Below are 18,570 nucleotides of genomic sequence, written 5' to 3' on the forward strand. Positions count from 1 at the left end.
GGTGCAAAGCTACACAGAGAAACCCTGTCTTGAAAAACCAAAACCAAAACCAAAACCAAAAAAAAAAAAAAAAAAAAAAAAAGAAAAAGAAAAGAAAGAATGAGGGAATAAACAATATACATGTCTTAGGGATTCTCTGGAACTTACCTCTACCTCCTCAATAACCAGTAAGGATTTCAGAGGAGAGAAAACTCTCTTGGGGCTAAAGAGATGGCTCAGCAGTCACAGGTACTGTTTCAGGATTCTTATTGCTGGGAAGAGACACCATGACCACAGCAACTCTTATAAATGAAAACATTTAATTGAAGGTGGCTGGCTTACAGTTTCAGAGGTTCAGTCCATTATCAGCATGGTGGGGAGCATGGCAGTGTATAGGCGGACATGGCACTAGCTACATCTTTTTTTTTTTTTTTTTTTTTTTTTTTTTTTTTTTTTTTTTTTTTTTTTTTTTTTTTTTTTTTTTTTTTTTTTTTTTTTTTTTTTTTTTTTTTTTTTTTTTTTTTGAAACCCAACATTTTAATTTTGATATAAATTATGTAAATACTTTCCAGAAGTATCTAAAATATTCCACTGTACAACATACCAAAATGGTATCTGAGAAGCTAGATGCAAACTGTAAATAAGGCACAAAGTTGATATTTGCATCCTAAATTGTTTTATAAATCACATTTACGACACCCCATAAAGTCTGTATATTCTGGATTACTCCTTCACATTTTCTGATATTTGAGCATGACATTCAAAAACATACTTTACACTGCGACCTCTCCTCCCCAAACCATTCACAAGACTAAATAAATACTAAGTACTGAGTACTTGAGACCTGCTTTACATCAAGACGACAGAAGGCAGCTGCTCTAAGGAATACTCTAAGAGCTGAGCAATCAACACACTGCTTGCCATTCACCAGAAGTGTGTTAATGCTGTTCAGGTACCACTGAATAAGTCTCTCAAGTAGCAATTTGATTGGCAGGCTGTTTTCTATGTCTCATCACTGTCGTAGTCCTCTATTATTATGTCTTCTTCCTCTTCTTCCTCCATGTCCACTTTGGAGGAAAAGGGCTGAGGCTGGCTGGCAGGCAGGTCACTCCCACTGTTCTGACTCAAAGGAAGAGACCAGGGTTCTGGGTCAGCAGTCTGAGAGGGTTCACCCTGAGCTTCCTGTGCAGGCTGTCCTTCATTACGCTGGAATACATCCCCACTGTCAGGGTCTATCAGCCCAAATTCTCGGTCAGTCAGGGCTTCCATTTTCAACCTTCCAAAGTTTCGCTTCAAAGGAAGTCTCCCAATATCTTGGATAAAAGAAATCTGAGCTTTGTTTCGCATTGGAATGGTAAGCAGCGCAAGATACGGCAAGAGCTGAGTCTGAAGACACAAAGCTGGTAGGCAGAAGTCAAAAAAGAGTGCTTTTGCTGCGAGGCAATTTTCCCGATACTTTTTATGTATGAGAAACCACTGAGGTTTATGTAAGGGTCGAAAGCTTGATCCTCCTCCTTGGCAATGAGCGAATCCCCGGGATTTATTGGAATGCATCACACCTCTTGTAGCTACAGATGTACTATATTCCCTGAGTAAAGAGCGTGTATTCCAGTCACCACCAAGGACATCTGCAAAGCTCAGAAACTCACTGGCTCTCACAAGATCATCTACTTCCACGAAGAAATCTATGTAGTTTTGGTGAAGGTATAAATTAAAAAAGTCTCCTGGCATATGTGACATTTCTACTATTTCCTCAGGCTGAACAAGTAATGTATCCCGTTCATGCTCTGATAAGTGGGCAGGCAAGCGAGGTGAGTCTAATTCTGCTAAAGGTGCTCTTTTAGAGTACAGAATCTTCCCCAGAGCTCTGAAGAGAAAGAGAGAAACATCCTTTCCACCAATAGCTTGGATCTCTTGATTTTCCAAAGCATTTTTATGTTTCCTTCTTTGCTTTGATTTTGATATTGTAGCATCCGATTTCAATGACATTCTTTTTTTCTTTGACCATAAATTATTCTCTCCCTTGGAAGAAGAAAACTGGAGGCTGTTTATTGCACTTCGGATATCACCAGAACACCCTTGACAGAGCAACTCCAGGGACATTTTATCAGGAACAACAACTCTTCCTCCACTCTTACTAGCTTCTATAGTCACAATTCTATTAAGAAACTTCATCATAATTGTTGGTGCCACAGGGTTGAAACTAATGTTTGAAATAGAACACTCCTCTTGAATCTTTTTGGGAAAGAGTAATCGCTGATTGCTATCTCCACTGACACTGTCAGAGATTATAAATACAAGAGGGCACCGACCAATCTGCACATACTTCCTTAGAATTTCATGTAGAGCATGAGAGTCTCGATAAAACTGGTTAGGTAGATCTTCGACCAGAATTATCTTCTTATCAGTTGTCAGGTCTTCTCCGAGCATCTGCAGTTTGCTATACTTGGTGGCTCTTAACAGGAAGTCATTGAAGACTGCTATCTGAGACTGGTATGGAACGATGTAGACTTTCGAATCTAAGTTAAGTAACTCTTTGTAATCATCTTTTTGGAAGTCTGGTAAAACAGGATTAACCCATTCTTGCACTTGGATCCCATGCTCCTTTGATAGTATTTTTACAGTAGTTGTCTTCCCACATCCTGGAGGGCCTGTTATTAGTAAAATAGACCCACCCTGTTTTGGCTTCATTTCTATGACTTCAGCTTTTAACCAGGTTTCAACCTCTTCAATTTTCTTCTTATGCACAGCAAGTTCATGCTGAGTTTCTGGTTTATATTTATCCACCCATGGCTCATTGTCAGACAGATACTCTTTTGAAGTTTCTACACCATAAGTCTGTTCTAAAGGAGACAGCGTTCCTCTTTTTCTAGCCGGCAATCTGTTACTTTCTAATGTGGAGGACAGACTTTTTCTTCTGTGACTGGAATTATTCAAAGCTAAAGAGGAAGCAGTAATAGTAGTGATGGCAGTAGTTGCTGAAAAATCATCGAACGACGGATCTACCCAGTCTGTTACCTTTGTGGAAGATACCTTTGGTCTAAGGAAAGTTTCTGACATTATAAACTTTAATAGTTCCCATCAGTAGCATACAATCTGGAGTACAATGAAGTATAATCCACATCAGTCCTAGGCAATTCCGCAACCGCCAGCGAGCAGAACTGACACCTCCAGACCAGGGCTCCTCCTACACCCACATCCTACACCAGTCCATCCGGGAGGACAGCCCAGGTAGGCGTGAAGACGAAGCCGGCCTCGCGCCTCTAAGGACATTCATAAACACAGCCGAAGCCGCGGCCGCCTTACTGTCTCGGAGCCGCGTCCCCTCGTGGGCGGAACGAAGGAGTCCGAGATCTACTCCCTGCGGAAGGACAGCGAGCGAGCGAGCGGCCCGGCCCTCCCAGCTCCCCACTAGCTACATCTTAATCAGAAGGCAACAGGAAGTCAACTGAGACACTGGGCGGTATCCTGATTGTAGGAAACCTCAAAGCCTATACCCACAGTGACACAGTTCCTCCAACAAGGTCATAACAGTGTCAATTCTTATGGAGCTTTGGGGGCCAATTACATTCAAACTACCACAGGTCCATATTCTTCTTGAGAACTTCTAGAGTTCAGTCCCCAGTACTCATAAGGCTCCTGCTCCAGGGGATTGGATGGATGCCTCTGGCCTCACTGAACATTTATACTCACGTGCACATTCACATTCACATCACACACACACACACACACACACACACAGAGAGAGAGAGAGAGAGAGAGAGAGAGAGAGAGAGAGAGAGAGAGAGAGAGATGAACAACCTAGATATACCTGGGAAAAGGAACTTCAATTTAGCAAATGCCTCCATCAGATTGCCTGAAAGCAAGTGTGTAGACCGTTTTCTTGAGGTGGCCAGGTGGTCCTTGATCACAAAAGAAAGCAGGCTGTGCAAGCCACGTGTGAGCAAGCCAGTCAGCAGTGTTCCTCCATGGCTTCTGCTTCAATTCCTGGCCCCAGGTTCTCATCCTACACCCCTGCCTTGGCTTCCCCTGATGATGGACTATAACCTGTACACCAAATAAGCAAGCCCCTTTCTCTCCAAGATGCTTTTGTTCACAGTGTTTATCACAGCAAAGGAAACTTAACTTAGCTATCCATTGAGCTGCCTGAAAGTTGTGCAGGGAGCCAGAGTCTTGGCTTTCAGGAGTCGTCACACTTGCTGGGATGGAGGCTTTGGATGACGTAGTAGATGCGTTTGTATTGCCCATGCTCTTACAACCCCCGTAAATCCATTTGTCCAGGAACTGGCATTGTTACTTTGTTCTCTCATGAGTTCCCTCTCTAAGGAGATTCGATATTTGTTCACATCTCCCTAGGAATAGCTCTACACAAGAAAGCCCTAGCGAGCCTCCTGTCTCTGCCCCTCACAGCGCTAGGGTTGCAGCCATGCCCAGCCATGCCCAGCCTTTTACATGGGTACTGCGGATTTAAACTCAGTCCTTATGCTTACAGAGCAAGTGCTCTTAACCATTGAGCCATCCCCCCCAGTCTCCAAAGATTTATTGTTAATTGATACAATACTTATGGGATAGCGTGTAGCATTTTAGCACATGTCTAAAATGTGTAATGGTCAGATCAGAGTAACCATGCACACATACATACACATGTCCCTTCTCAAATACATGATCTCTTATTGTTTAATTATAATTGATATGTATATATATGTTTATAAATAGAACTTACTGAGATCATTTAGTGTTGCTCATATGTGTTTAGGGATGACCCCTTGGGATTGGATAACCTATCAGGGGTTTTGTGTCTGGGGAAGACTGATTCTCTCCGTAATTGCCTTTAGCAAATCCTTTCAGGATTTCCCCCATCCATGATGGTGTATCTGTCAGAGATCTCATTTTTACATCTTGTTTAGACAACCATATTGTTGAGATTTCCTGGGTGCAACTTCCTTGTCTTATACCGAAGACATTACCTGGCAGCAGATGTGCCATCCTGGTCCTCTGGCTCCTACATCTTCCTGCATCCTCTTCCATGATGCTCCTTAAGCCTTAGGTGTAGGGGTCGTGGTGTATATTTATGAACTGGGACAGGACACCCCACAAATCTTAAAGAAGAGCTTATTAGCAAAACATAAGAGCTGGATGAAAGTATTCCTTTGATCTTTCTCTTAGATATCATTTAAAATCCTTGGCCTAGATGCTCAGTAGTGATGGATAATACTGGGCCTAGTTGCAAATAAAAAGCTTGAAACTGGTGAAGTACTTTTAGGTATGCTAGTTTTACATATGTCTATAACATGGAACTGGCATGAACAGGACACACCAGAATGTTGTTACCAGATGGGAGATGTTCTTCTCCAATCTCCTGCAGCCCTCAGCTGTATCCAGCCTTCTCCATATAGCCACAGGTATGGTCAGAGTGAGGCTTAGGAAGGGCCAGGGTGCTAAATGATACATTTACATAGTTGGAAACAACAGCTGCATATTTAGCTGCTACTTAGAGAGCTAATCAGCTGATATTTTAATAGGAGAAGAAGTATTTTGAGAATTGCAGAGCAATTATTTGTGTGCCACCAGCTGCCATGAGGATTCCAAAGCTATTCCATTTGCAACTTTGGAGCCACCTACCTACCTACCTACCTACCTACCTACCTACCTACCTACTTACCTACCTACCTACCTATACTTCCCTGCCTCCTTACGTATAACCTAGCAGCAACCATTATTTATCTACTTATCTGTCACCACTTTGCCCATCATTATTACTTCATTTATTGAATCTATGGGCAATGTTGTATAAGAGTACTTTTTTGTTGGGACCACTAGCCCACAATAATGATGAAAACTTGGCTTCCACTAAGGCTTGTCCCACTAGCTCTTATAACTTAAATTAACCCATTTATATTAACCTATGTTTTGCCACATGACATTACCTCTCTTCCATCTTGCACCTCCTGTTTCCTCTCAATGTCTGGCTGGTAACTCTTGTCTTTCTTCTTCCCAGAGTTCTCTCTTTGCCCGTAAGTCCTGTCTATACTTCTTGCCTTAGCTATTGGCCATTCAGCTTTTTATTATACCAATTACAACAATACATCATTACATAGTGTACAAATATCCCACAACAAGGTTGTTTGGACTCTGATATACTGTTTAAAAGAAGATTTATTCAGAAACAAAGCCAACATATCAACATGCTATTAGAAACGAAATTTAAATCATTTTTTCTTGTCTGTAGAGTTGTATTAAAACTCGTTCATGGGTCTAGGGTCATAGCCCAGTGGTAGAGTGCTTCCTTGGTATGCATGAGACAACTGATCCAATACCAGGAACCACAGGCAAACAGAATTCATTCATTAAGTAGAATATGAAGGCTCTCCTATCCAAGTATCATTTCTATGGAAAGTCATCCTTTGATGATTAAAAAGTAAGAAGGTTTTGGAGTAAGTGCCCACATAGAACATCTCTGGAGAAGCCAGAGCTACTTTTATTTATTTATTTATTTATTATTTTTTATTTTTTATTTTTTTTTGCAAATCACCAGTAAACTAAACTATGCTGGAGATAAAAAGTGAGAGCCAGCAACAAAACCCTGTGGTTCCATTGCGTAAATGATTTATAAAATAATAGAGGGTATTAGTCATATTGCTGTCAGGTCCTTTGTGTCTACTTTCCAAGTGGTGAGGGTATAGGTGAGTGTCACTAGGCCTGACCAGAAGAGCACTTGCTAACAAATGGGCATGTGGGGCTACACAACTGTAGACTGTATAATCCAGTTACACAATGTCTATACATTGTATAATCCAGTTAGCCATGTTCACCTCTTAAACACTTCTCTTCTTACTGGTGACACATTCAAAATCCTCTCTTCTAGCTTTTGAGAAGCAGTACAAAGTCATGACCTGTACCCACCCACTGTACAATGGCACACTAGAACTTCTAACTCCTGTCTGCCTTTTGTTGTTATTTGTTTTTTCTCTTTTGGGGGTCCGCCAGCCAGCTTCCAAATAAATCACACATGGAGGTTTATTCTTAATTATGAATGCTTGGCCTTAGCTTGGCTTTTTTTCTTGCCAGCTTTTCTTAAATTAGCCCATCTACTTTTGTCCTTGGGGCTTTTCCTGTTCTCTTACTTCTGTAAATCTTACTCTTACTCTGTGGCTTGCTGTGTAGCTGGGTGGCTGGCCCGCTGGCCCTGGAGTCTTCTTCCTTCTCTGGCTACTTCCTTTTCCCCAGATTTCTCCTTATTCTCTCTGCCTGCCAGCCCCGCCCATCCTTTCTCCTGCCTCTTTATTGGCCATTCAGTTCTTTATTAGACCATTAGGTGTTTTAGACAGGCACAGTAACATAGCTTCACAGAGTTAAACAAATGCAACATAAACAAAAGTAACACACCTGAAAATAATATTCTACAACAACCTTTAACCTTAGAACCCATTATTAGCCTTTCCCCATATCCTTCCCAATGCTCTTCAGCCTCTGATAACTATCATTCTTTTCCCTATGTGAATAGGATGATGTTCTACTTGTCTCTCTATGCCTGGCTTATTGAGATTAACACAGTGGTCTCATGTTCCATCTACATTGCTGTAAATGCTAGGATTTCACTCATTGTTTCTGGAGGATTCCTTGGCGTATATGTATCCCCCATTCCACTCACCAGTTGACAGAGACACAGGTTGTTTCCATTTCTTGGCTACTGTGAAGAGAGGTGCCCTCAAGACTGGGGTGCAGTGACCTCAGAAAATAACCCACTCACTTTGATTTCAGCAACTGGGGTAACTGTCATATAACCTTCCTGCTTAGATATGCCAGTGTGGCATGTTATACACTGTGCATTTCTGGAAAGAATCTCATTGGCTTTGCATGCATCTACATATGGAAATATGTAAACTTATTCTTGGAGCATCTTCCACGGAGCAGTTAATGCACACTACTTGTTTAGGCATTTATGAACCTATCTTATATTTCTCATTGTTTTCTCCCCTTCTCTTAAGTTCTAGTTTGTGACCTGATACACATATGCTTCACACAGTCCTTTATTTATTTATTTATTTTTTTTGGTTTTTCAAGACAGGGTTTCCCTGTGTAGTTTTGATGCCTGTCCTGGATCTCGCTCTGAAGACCAGGCTGACCTCGAACTCACAGAGATCCACCTGGCTCTGCCTCCCGAGTGCTGGGATTAAAGGCGTGCGCCACCACTGCCCGGCCTAGTCCTTTATTTTTTAAAGTAATCTATAGCAGTCATGCTTCCTGACTCATCGTTGGATGAGCAGTAGACACAGACTGGATTAAGATGCTAGAGATGTACTACACCTCTTATGATTTGAGTCTGAAATGTCTCCATGGGCTACAGGATTGGTTGACAGCTTATTTTTTTTTTTTATTTTACAATACTATTCAGTTCTACATAATAGCCACAGATTCCCTTGTTCTCTCCCTTCCTGCCCCCCTCCCCTTCCCCCCAGACCACCCCCGTTCCCACCTCCTCCAGGGCAAAGCCTCCCCCGAGGACTGCGATCAACCTGGTAGACTCAGTCCAGGCAGGTCCAGTCCCCTCCTCCCAGATTGAGCCAAGCGTCCCTGCATAAGTCCCAGGTTTCAAACAGCTAACTCATGCAACGAGCCCAGGACCTGGTACCACTGCCTAGATGCCTCCCAAACAGATCAAGCCAATCAACTGTTTCACCTATGGTTGACAGCTTATTACATGCCATAGTACCTATACTCATGTTTGATGATATCATTTAAGCGTTGATTTGACTGCTGTGTTAACCTATCTGGGAGCCACAACACTTTGGGATTTCTTTGGTGAAGTAATGTCATGGCGGCTATTTTGAATAAATTTTTTTATTACTATTCTATGATGTTTTACTTTATACTGTTAGAGAGTGAATCTGTGCTCTTCCATTTTTGCCAAGTCTTTAAAAAAATATTTTAATCTTGTGTATGTATGTGTGTGTCTTATGAGTTTTCACAGGTAGGTGCGGTGTACAAGGAAGCCAGACGAGGGCACTGGATCTTCTGCAGCAGGAGTTAAGGCAGTTGTGAGCTCTTTGATGTGGGGTGCTGAGGACTGGAGTTGGTTCCTCTGAGAGAAGAGTGCACATTCTTAACTTCTGAGCCTCCCCTCCAGCCCCTTGCTAAATTTTTTCTATACCTCTTTGGTCACACTTACAATCTTTGTATAGTCAAATTTATAATGATGTTTAGATTTCTTTGAGGGCAGGGAATTTACCGTTTCCATATTTGTCATCTTGGGATGGTGGTGACCCACGCTAAACTGTCCACAGCCATACATGCAGCTTCATCTGACCGCCCATTCCAGTGCTTTGTAATCTTCCCTTCTATCACACTGCATGTTTTAAAAAGATATTTGATACTGTAGTTTTCCAATAGGAACTTACTAGGATCCAATTAATACATCCTCGCAGCACCAGGACTCATGAAGTAGAAGCAAGAGAATTTCTGCAAGTTCCAGGTTAGACATCTATATAGTGAACCTGCCTTTCAAAAAATCCCAACAACCAACCAACCAACCAAACAAAGAAAACATTCAAAATTACTTTTTAAAAGAAAAGAGCTTTTTACCGAGAGCCCAGCATTTGCTAGTTTCCTGTGCTATGGATGAGACGCCTCCACTAGATGGTGCTGCTACACAAGCGATCATACTTGGAACCACACAGGGACGCTTTCTTCTCTAATAAGTAATTGTTCTGGAAAACCTTTGTTTCCCAACTCCAACGCTGCCAGCTTGATCACCACTGTAAGCTGTCCTAGAGTGAGTCACCATTAAGATTTACGGAGGGGGGGAGGGGGAAGGACAAGGGAATCCGTGGCTGATATGTAAAATTAAATTAAATTATAAAATTAAAAAAAAGATTTACGGTGAAACTTTTTTTGTGAAGTAAACAAGATGATCAATGGGATAGATTGCTCGTAGTTTGTTTCCGCAAGGTACAACATGAGCTATTCTGACGATGACTGAGCCGCTTTCAGAAAAGCCGTACAGTGCCTGTCAACCAGGAATCACAATTAGCATGCATTTGAAATATTTTGCATTGTAGACGACATTTATTGACATTTGGATATATATATCTCAGTGAATATCATAAGAAATCACAGTTGTTTGATGCTATACCATCACACTTGTAGCATATGGAAACATCTCTCTTACTCACCATTAAAGTCATAGTGGTGATCCCATTCTGTTGATGTTTTTATTATCATGCTAACAAAGAAATGCATATATCATTCCACAATACTTTAGAAATAATTTTTTTATAATTTTATTTTATATATCGTCCACAGATTCCTCTGTCCTCCCTCCTCCTGCCCCCCACCCTGCCTTCTTCCCAGCACACCCCCCATTCCTGTCTCCTCCAGGGCAAGGATTCCCCTGGGGATTCAGCTCAGCCTGGTAGATTCAGTTGAGGCAGGTCCAGTCCCCTCCTCCCTTCACCCAGGCTGAAGGAAGTGTCCCTGCATAGGCCCCAGGCTCCAAACAGCCAGCTCATGCACTAAGGACAGGTCCTGGTCCCACTGCCTGGATGCCTCCCAAACAGTTCAAGCCCGTCACCACCGCCATCCACTGGTCAGTCAGTTGTGAGTACCTGATTAGACTCAAGCATGGCCTAAGGATCTTTCCCAAGAGTGCTTCGAAGGGTCTTCCCCGTCTCCTCAGCAGAGTTAAAGTTGAAAAGCCTCCGTTTTGCTGAGACAGCTTCACTTTAGAAATAGGACCTGGTCCATGCAGACAAACAGGAGAGCAAGGGCTGGAGCAACTGTTGACGAGGATCCCTGCTGTCTTAAGCTTTCTCCCCATAGTGCCTATAGTTTCCAAAGAAACTTAACTTCCTGACTATTAACTTCATTTGATTAGAACACTGCATTTGAGTGAAAACATGCAGGTGTCGGTGGAAGAGAATGCTTTGCTGAGGTAATGGCCTCCCACTGCCACCTAAATGCTGAAAGGAGATTGAGGTGTTCAAGGCCAGCTTCGTGGGGTCACTGTGTAGTGACTTCATCATACCCACCCCTGGTACAGCTGGGGACTTTCCCTTGTAGAGTGTTTGCATAAAAATAATTTAATTGTGCATTTAGAAATACGTTTCGGACAGAGTTTCATTAGTTACACACACCATTAAAGAATTCCACAATACAAAAGTCTTCAAAACCCCTGATGGAAGTTGGTTTTGAGAGAGGGCTCTGGATGACCTGAGCACTGTGTTCTCTTCCTGTACAAACCCAGCATCCCTCAGAAGGTATTATCTAAGGTCGTGAATGTGATACAGAGCAGTAACCTCAAACAGAAGCCGTGGTTGTCTTTTCATTTAGCTTTAGAACTGAGTTTAAAAAGCAACAATTTCAAATGAAAGAATGCCTATTTCCCCCTAAATTTATCAAAACTCGAGCTTTTGTGTGTGTGCTTGTGTGTTCATGTATGTGCAAGGGCATGTAGGTGTGTGGGTATACATGCATGTATGTATGGGGTTCAGATGACATTCTCAGGATCTGCTCACCTTGGTTTTTGAGAGAAGATTTTCTCATTGGCTTAGAGTTTGCCACATAAACGTGGCTGATCATCCATCCAGACCTGCCTGTCTCCTCCTTCCTATGGCTGGGATTATAAATCAAGACACTGACATCTGGCCTTTTAAAAATGTGAATTCTGAGGGATTGGATTCAGGTCCTCATGCAAGGCAAGCATTTTACCACTGAGTCATCCTTTCAGCCCTCCCCTTAGGGGGAACATAAAGAACTCAGGGGAGAAAAGGCAGATTTATTGTTTGTCTACTTGGTAAAAAAACAAAACAAAACACTGTGGTACTGGTTCCTGATTTGTAAAGATACATTTATTTGGTAAGCGTGAATGATTGTATGGCCAAAGGACAGCTGTTGATGCTGTCCCCTCATTCTAAAGAGCCCTACCTTGTGACCAAGGTATTTCCAGGTACTGTGGCTCATTTACATGTGGGAAACTCCTGGACTCACTGCTAGGGTTGTGGACTCTCTGGCTTATATTCTGAGTATCTTTGCCTCTTTAGACATTACCTTCTTATTCTGGCAAGATGGCTCAGTGGTTAAAAGCACCTGCTCGGCAAGTCTGACTATCCAAACTTTGTCGCCGGAACCCATGTGAAAAAGTGAGATGCAGTTCTGTATATCAATAGTCCCAGAACTCCTATGGTGAGATGAAAAGCAGAGACAGGAGGATTGCCAGGAAGGAAAGCTCATGGGCCAGCCAGGCCTGGGGTTTGCAATGCAGCAGAAACAAAAGAGACTCCATCAGCGTGGTGCAAGGAGAGAACTGATGTCCAAAAGTTGTTCTTTGACCTTCACAGACAGACAGACGGACAGATACACACACACACACACACACACACACACACACACACACACACTTCCTTCATTGTGTTCATCAGCTAGGAGTCTTCTAATGCTTACTCTACACTGTCACAATAGTTTTCCAGTACTTGGTCCTTGATGACTTAGTACATGTCCCAGTTAGTTGTTACTGTCAATGTGATACAACCTAGAGACACCTGGGAAAAGGGGACCCCAACCGAAGAATTTCCTAGATCAGATTGGCCTCTGACCATTCTGTGAGAGATGGCCTTGATTGACGCTGACCACGAGCCGGTGAGAAAGCATGAACTCCTCCATGGTTTTTGCTTTAGTTCCTGCCTTAACATCCCTCAAAGGTGGATTTGACCTGGAAAGAAGCCTTTCCCAGCCTTTCTAAGCTGAAAAAAACCCTTTCCCAGCCAAGCTGCTTTTGCCATTGGTATTTGTGACAGCAACAGAATCGAGCCAGAATGGGATGCTGTATGCATCACGGTTCTAGACCAATGAAGCTGCCTGTCCACTGGGGCTGAGACTCCAGTCTCATTGGGTTTGACCACGCATCCTCTTCTCTTCATCTATCTCTCTTCAACACCAAAGGCAGTGCCAGCCGTTTGGATTGCCTCTGAGGTCATTTCAATTCCTTGAATTCTTCAGGAGTTTTCTGTTTCCCTTTTCATGGTCCACATCTCTAGGGTCATCAGTGTTGACAGTACCAATTCTCTCACACCCCCAAATACATCTTTCTGTGCTTCCTGGAAATATGTCCTTATTTTATCTGTCACTCATTAGTCAAAGTATCTCCAATGCTTCTGTCGTATGACACACTGGGTACATGGCCTTGCATGCCATGTGAACTTGTATTCCAGATTTTTTTCTGAAGCCTTTCTCATTTATGAGAAGAAAATGCAGATGATTAGACCATCACCAGTCAGTACCTCTTGGTCAGTGCTAACATTCCTCTTTTGCTTACAGGGTTGGTGGTCACAAAGGTTTCAGGAAAGAATTAGCCAACACATGTTTTTGCAGATTAGCTTCCTTAGGTGTTGTTGGTTCTACTCCATAAAACATTTAATCAAAAATTGCAGAGATGGGGACTCCGTTGTTTAAAATACTCACTGCTTTTGCAGAGGACTTAGGTTCAATTCCTACCACCTGTAGGGCAGCTCACAACTATCTGCAACTCCAGTGCCAGGGGATCTGATGCCCTCTTCTGGCTACATGGTGCACAGACACACAGTGAGACAACACACACACACACACACACACACACACACACACACACACGAAAATAAAAGTTTAAAATCCTACACCGTTGCCAGTGAGGATTAGCCGTCACACACCCCTATGCAGCTAGATGCACACGGTTTTTGTGCCTAGATGGTGATGAAATCAGCTCTTCAGATCAAGACAGTGAATCTGCCAGGACCAGCCAACTATATAATGACCACTTGTTCTCGGCACGCTGGCTCAGAAGTTTCTGCATCAATCATCACCCAAATGCAATAAAAGAAGCTTTTTGACCATGACTGATAATGGCACTAGTCTATGGGTATAAATTCAAACACTTAGAACATGTCATGTTCAGGGAACATTGTGGAAAGGTCCTGGAATGATAGGAAGAATCAGGGAATAGTAAGGTGTGCTATGAAATGATGTTCTCTGGATATGACAGGATTGTTGTGCTCAAGAGCAGGTAGGGTGCTGGAGAGATGGCTCAGAGGTTAAAGAGCATTGGCTGCTCTTCCAGAGGTCCTGAGTTCAGTTCCCAGCACCACATGGTGGCTCACAACCATCTGTAATGAGATCTGGTGCCCTCTTCTGGTGGGCATGCATACTTGTAGGCAGAACACTATATACATAATAAACAAATTAAATAAATCTCCAAAAAAAAAAAGAGTAGGTAGCAGCTGTGGCTCTCTGCACAGGAGCCCCCACCCCCAAAGGCATGAAGGCAGGAGGGCTGGTTGGGAACCATCAGGATTAGGAAGGGGACCGGAGAGGCTAATAGGGGTATGTACGATAACAATAGCTTGTATTTACACGTGAAAGTGTCAAAAATAAATACGGGGGGGGGGGGGAAGGACTTCCAATCAAAATGTCCTTAAACAAAAGAAGAGAGAGTAAATTATTTTTAAAAACAAGCTAGGTTTGGTGGCTCATTCTCATAGTTCCAGGATGCGGAGGCTGAGGCAGGAGAATTGCCTCAGTTTTGAGGCCAACTGGGGCTACAGAGAGAGACCTTGTCTCCAAAACCAAACCAAACCAACCAACCAACCAAAAACAGCAAAACAGCAACAAACCCTCAAACAAAGGAACAAACAAACAAACAAACCCCCTCACACCAGTGGGAAATATAACATACCATTGCATTATTTTTTAGGCTTGTCCTTGCAATGCAATCACTATTTCTGACCCCTCCCTCTAGTCTCCACTATGGCAGTGTGTGCCGTAAAAAGGGTAAAAACTGAACGTGGACCCATCTTCTGGATTGAGAAGCCCAAATGACTACTACGCTAAACGACTATTTATTTAATCAGTACAACCTGCACACTGAGCATGTATTTTAATTTTGTACACACTTCCCCTGTTTGAGAATCTTTTCATAACGCTATTAGCTATGACTTGGATTACTTTTTTCCTATGGTGTGTGTATGTCAGTTTGGGAAGCAGAAGCATTTACATATAGAAACCACAAGGAGGCGCTCTGAACTTACATAAACAAGGGGAATAAATACTTTTTTTTTTTTTTTTTTTTCTCTTTCTCATCTCTCATCTCTGCATCTGGGGACAGAAGGACTGTCTTGAAGGATAATTACTTCCAAGATAGAATTTTATCAGCTGAGTCTTGGGGGAGTGGTAATAAGCAAATGCTTATTAAAATGTTGTGGTGGGAGGTGGCAGAATTCTACCTAAGTCAAATTGGACAGACACAAAACCAAAAGCCTTTCTGGGCTTGTTTATTCCTTGGTTGAAGGTGGATGTGATATGGAGGATTTCTGTCCACATAAGAGACAGAATGGAATGAGTAAAGGAAACTCAGTTTATCAGTAGTTCTGACAGACAAACAGACATGTAAGCAGCGTAACTCTCCAGATAGAATGTTTCTCCTAGGACTTTTTTTTGGGGGGGGGTGCTATTGAGCTGTTTTCCATATATTTATTCTCAGATCAGGAAAACAGGAAGTAAAGTGCATCATGAGATGTTTCTACAAATATAAATCAACTGAAAAAAGTGTGTTGTAAGCGGGCAAGATGAGGCAACAGACATGGAAACTTGCGAGAGGGTCAAGGTGTGTTTGTTGGTCTGTGTTTTTGCCTCTGTGTTTTGTGTCTGTATAAAGATCTTTTCCGACCACTGTGGGGGAGGGGAAAAGGGAGGGTCAAATTGGAGTCAGGCAACTGCTGGGCAGAATTGGGTGGAACTTGGAAATGCCATTGTCTCTTTGATCTGCAGTCTTGATTCCCCAACTTGGCTTTGAGATAAGGGTGGGGAAATTGGCCACTCCACTCCAGCGGCATGACTCAACACTTCCTTGGTTCTCCGTAGTTGGGACATTTGGGGGCTTGCTTTCTTTCTTTCTTTCTTTCTTTCTTTCTTTCTTTCTTTCTTTCTTTCTTTCTTTCTTTCTTTCTTTTTTTTTTTTTTTTCCTGCTTTTTAAAAGCATTGTTCTAAGTTTCGTAGAAGTAAATAGGGAAAGAGCCATACTGGCAATTGCCTTCGTTGCTTTCCTGTTGCTGGGATGAGACACCCTGGTAAGAGCAATGGAAGGGAGCAAGGCCAGCCTCTGGCTCACAGTTCAGTGTTCTGTCCCTGGAGGTGGGGACGTCCAGGCATCTGGAGCTTGAAGCAGCTGGCCCCAGGACATGCAGAGTCAGTAAATGGAGAGGGGCGAATGCTCGCTGCTGCTCAGTTCCATTCTCCATTTTCTGCTATTGGGAATCCCTGCACACAGAGTGGTCCTGCCCACAGTTAAGATGGGTCTTCCTATCTTCATTAGTGTAACCAAGATATCCCCTCACCCCGTGACAGGTGTGCCCAGAGGAGGCCTGATCAATTTCCTAGGTAATTTGAGAGTGAGAGTCTGCCAAGTTAATGATTAACACTAATCATCACAGGTGTGTTTGATATTTTTTCAAAGAAGGGCTGTTTAGACCCATGACAAAAAAAAAAAAAAAAAAAAAAAAAAAAAAAAAAAAAAAAAAAAAAGACCTTTCCAGCAAGGTGACATTGGCTACCCTTCTGCTACGACACCTTTGCCTTCCTTTTATTTCTGGCATCTGAACAGATGGTGTGCAGTTGCTTGTAATATGCTCCTACTGCAAGAATGCAAGCATCCCTTCAAAGTCAGTGACTTTGCTTTGTGTATAAGTCCCCCTAGAATGTAGAACTCCTGTGCAGAGGGAGCTCTCAGTATTTATTTGTAGCATGAGTACATGGATGAATGCATAATGAACACGAATCATTTTAACTTCTTTTTTTTTTTTTGGCATTTGAGGTCTAATTCACAATATTTTAATGTGATGTCTTTCCTACTTTATTATTAGGAAGTAGGTAACCTCTCAATGTTAACTCAGGTTTTCACTACAGAAGGAAATCTTCTGCACCTTCCCATTAGAAGTGCGGGTCTACCTTCTACACCAATGGAGATATAAATTAGTACAGCCATTATGGAAGCAGTATGTAGGCTTCTCTACTACTAAAAATAGACCCGCCACCCTGCTACCAATGATGAACCCAAAGGAAGTGAAATTAAACCAGTATGTCCCAAAGTTGCTTGAAGAACTGGTATGATGATACATCACTACAGTCCCAGCACTTAGGAATCTGCACAGGAGGACAGACAGCAAGGGTAACCTAGATATTGAGACTCTATCTCAAAACAAACAAACAAAAAAAAAAAAAAACAAAAAATAGGACACAGCCATATTTTATTTCTTGCAGTTCTATTCACATCAGGCATCATTTGCCACAAACATCAATGTCTACCAACTGGTTGACCTGTAAAGGAAATGTGGTATACACACACACACACACACACACACACACACACACACACACACACACACACACACACTCATAATTAGCAGAAAGCATGGATCCTTTCATTTGCAAAAACATGGACAGAGCTGGAGATCCTTAGGCCAGCACAGGAAGGAAAACATCATATGATCTCCCTCATGAGTAGAATCTTAAAAAAAAAATGTAGAAGTTGAGAGCAGAATAGTGTAGTGGTTACACATGTTTGGGGAGAACGGTGGGATGGGAGAGGAAGTTCATGGCACAAAAATTATTGCTTGATAAAAGAAATGAATTTTGGTGTTCTGCAGGAAAGTGAGGTAAATATAGTTAATAAAACACGCTACGTATCTCAAAATGGCTAGAAGAGGAGTTAGATTGTACTGTATTGTAGCAAAATGAATGTAGTTAAGGTGATGGATATGCCTTTTACCCTGCTTGCTCACTATCTGCAGAGTAATACAGACACAATCAAAGCATCACATTGCATGGCATAAATATATACAAACATGATATGCCAATCAAGAAATTAATTAAAAAAAAAGGTAGATCTGCAGATCAATAGCCAATGACGTCATCTGGGGATCCCAGCGCAGGATCCCTCAATCAGAATCTGCACTTTCACATGACAATGAGATGAGTCGTGGATATTACAATGTAACAACTGGAAAGTCAAAAATAATCAGGACTTTCAAGCAGACATATGATTAGGTTAGTTTGGCTTCAATTTCTCCTGAGCAGAGCAAAAGAAGAAAGAAGTGGAGCTTAGACGAAACGGAGACTTCCCTCTCGCTGCTGGGGAAAAACGCATGGCTTTGCACGTATTTAGCACAGACTTCATTGAGGAGCTGCATCCCAGACCTCATGAGGGGAGTACTATGCACAGTCTTCATCACATTGTCATTTTATCCTCAGCACATCTATGTCATGTCCCAAGCTGCAAGTCTTTGATATTTATTTTAAGTTTATTTTGGCAAGAACACTTAACATGAGATCTAGCCCCTTGACAAATTAAAGCGCCTGCAAGGCTTCTGCTGAGAAATCTGCTCATGATCTTATAGAAGTTTCTAGAAAGTGACAAAATATGTTTGTTCTTGCTGCTCTCAAAGTCCTCTGTCTTTGAAAGTCTGATTATAATATATCTGGTATGGACTTCTTTACATTTTTCTTCATAGCTTTCTTTGGACTTTTTGAATCTGTATCTCTAAGTCTTTTTACAGATTTGGGAAGTACTC

The 18,570-nt window shown here is 42.2% G+C and overlaps 1 pseudogene across 1 annotated transcript; it reads right to left on the minus strand.

Annotated features, from left to right (window-relative positions):
* Positions 1-632: 632 nt before the first annotated feature.
* On the minus strand, positions 633-3,381 carry LOC143270286 (cell cycle checkpoint protein RAD17 pseudogene; annotated as a pseudogene). Its single transcript, XR_013047432.1, has one exon. The product of XR_013047432.1 is annotated as a cell cycle checkpoint protein RAD17 pseudogene (transcript).
* Between the last annotated feature and the right edge of the window lie 15,189 nt (positions 3,382-18,570).

The sequence above is a fragment of the Peromyscus maniculatus genome, chromosome 22 (assembly GCF_049852395.1).
Source record: "Peromyscus maniculatus bairdii isolate BWxNUB_F1_BW_parent chromosome 22, HU_Pman_BW_mat_3.1, whole genome shotgun sequence".
Lineage (NCBI taxonomy): Eukaryota > Metazoa > Chordata > Mammalia > Rodentia > Cricetidae > Peromyscus > Peromyscus maniculatus.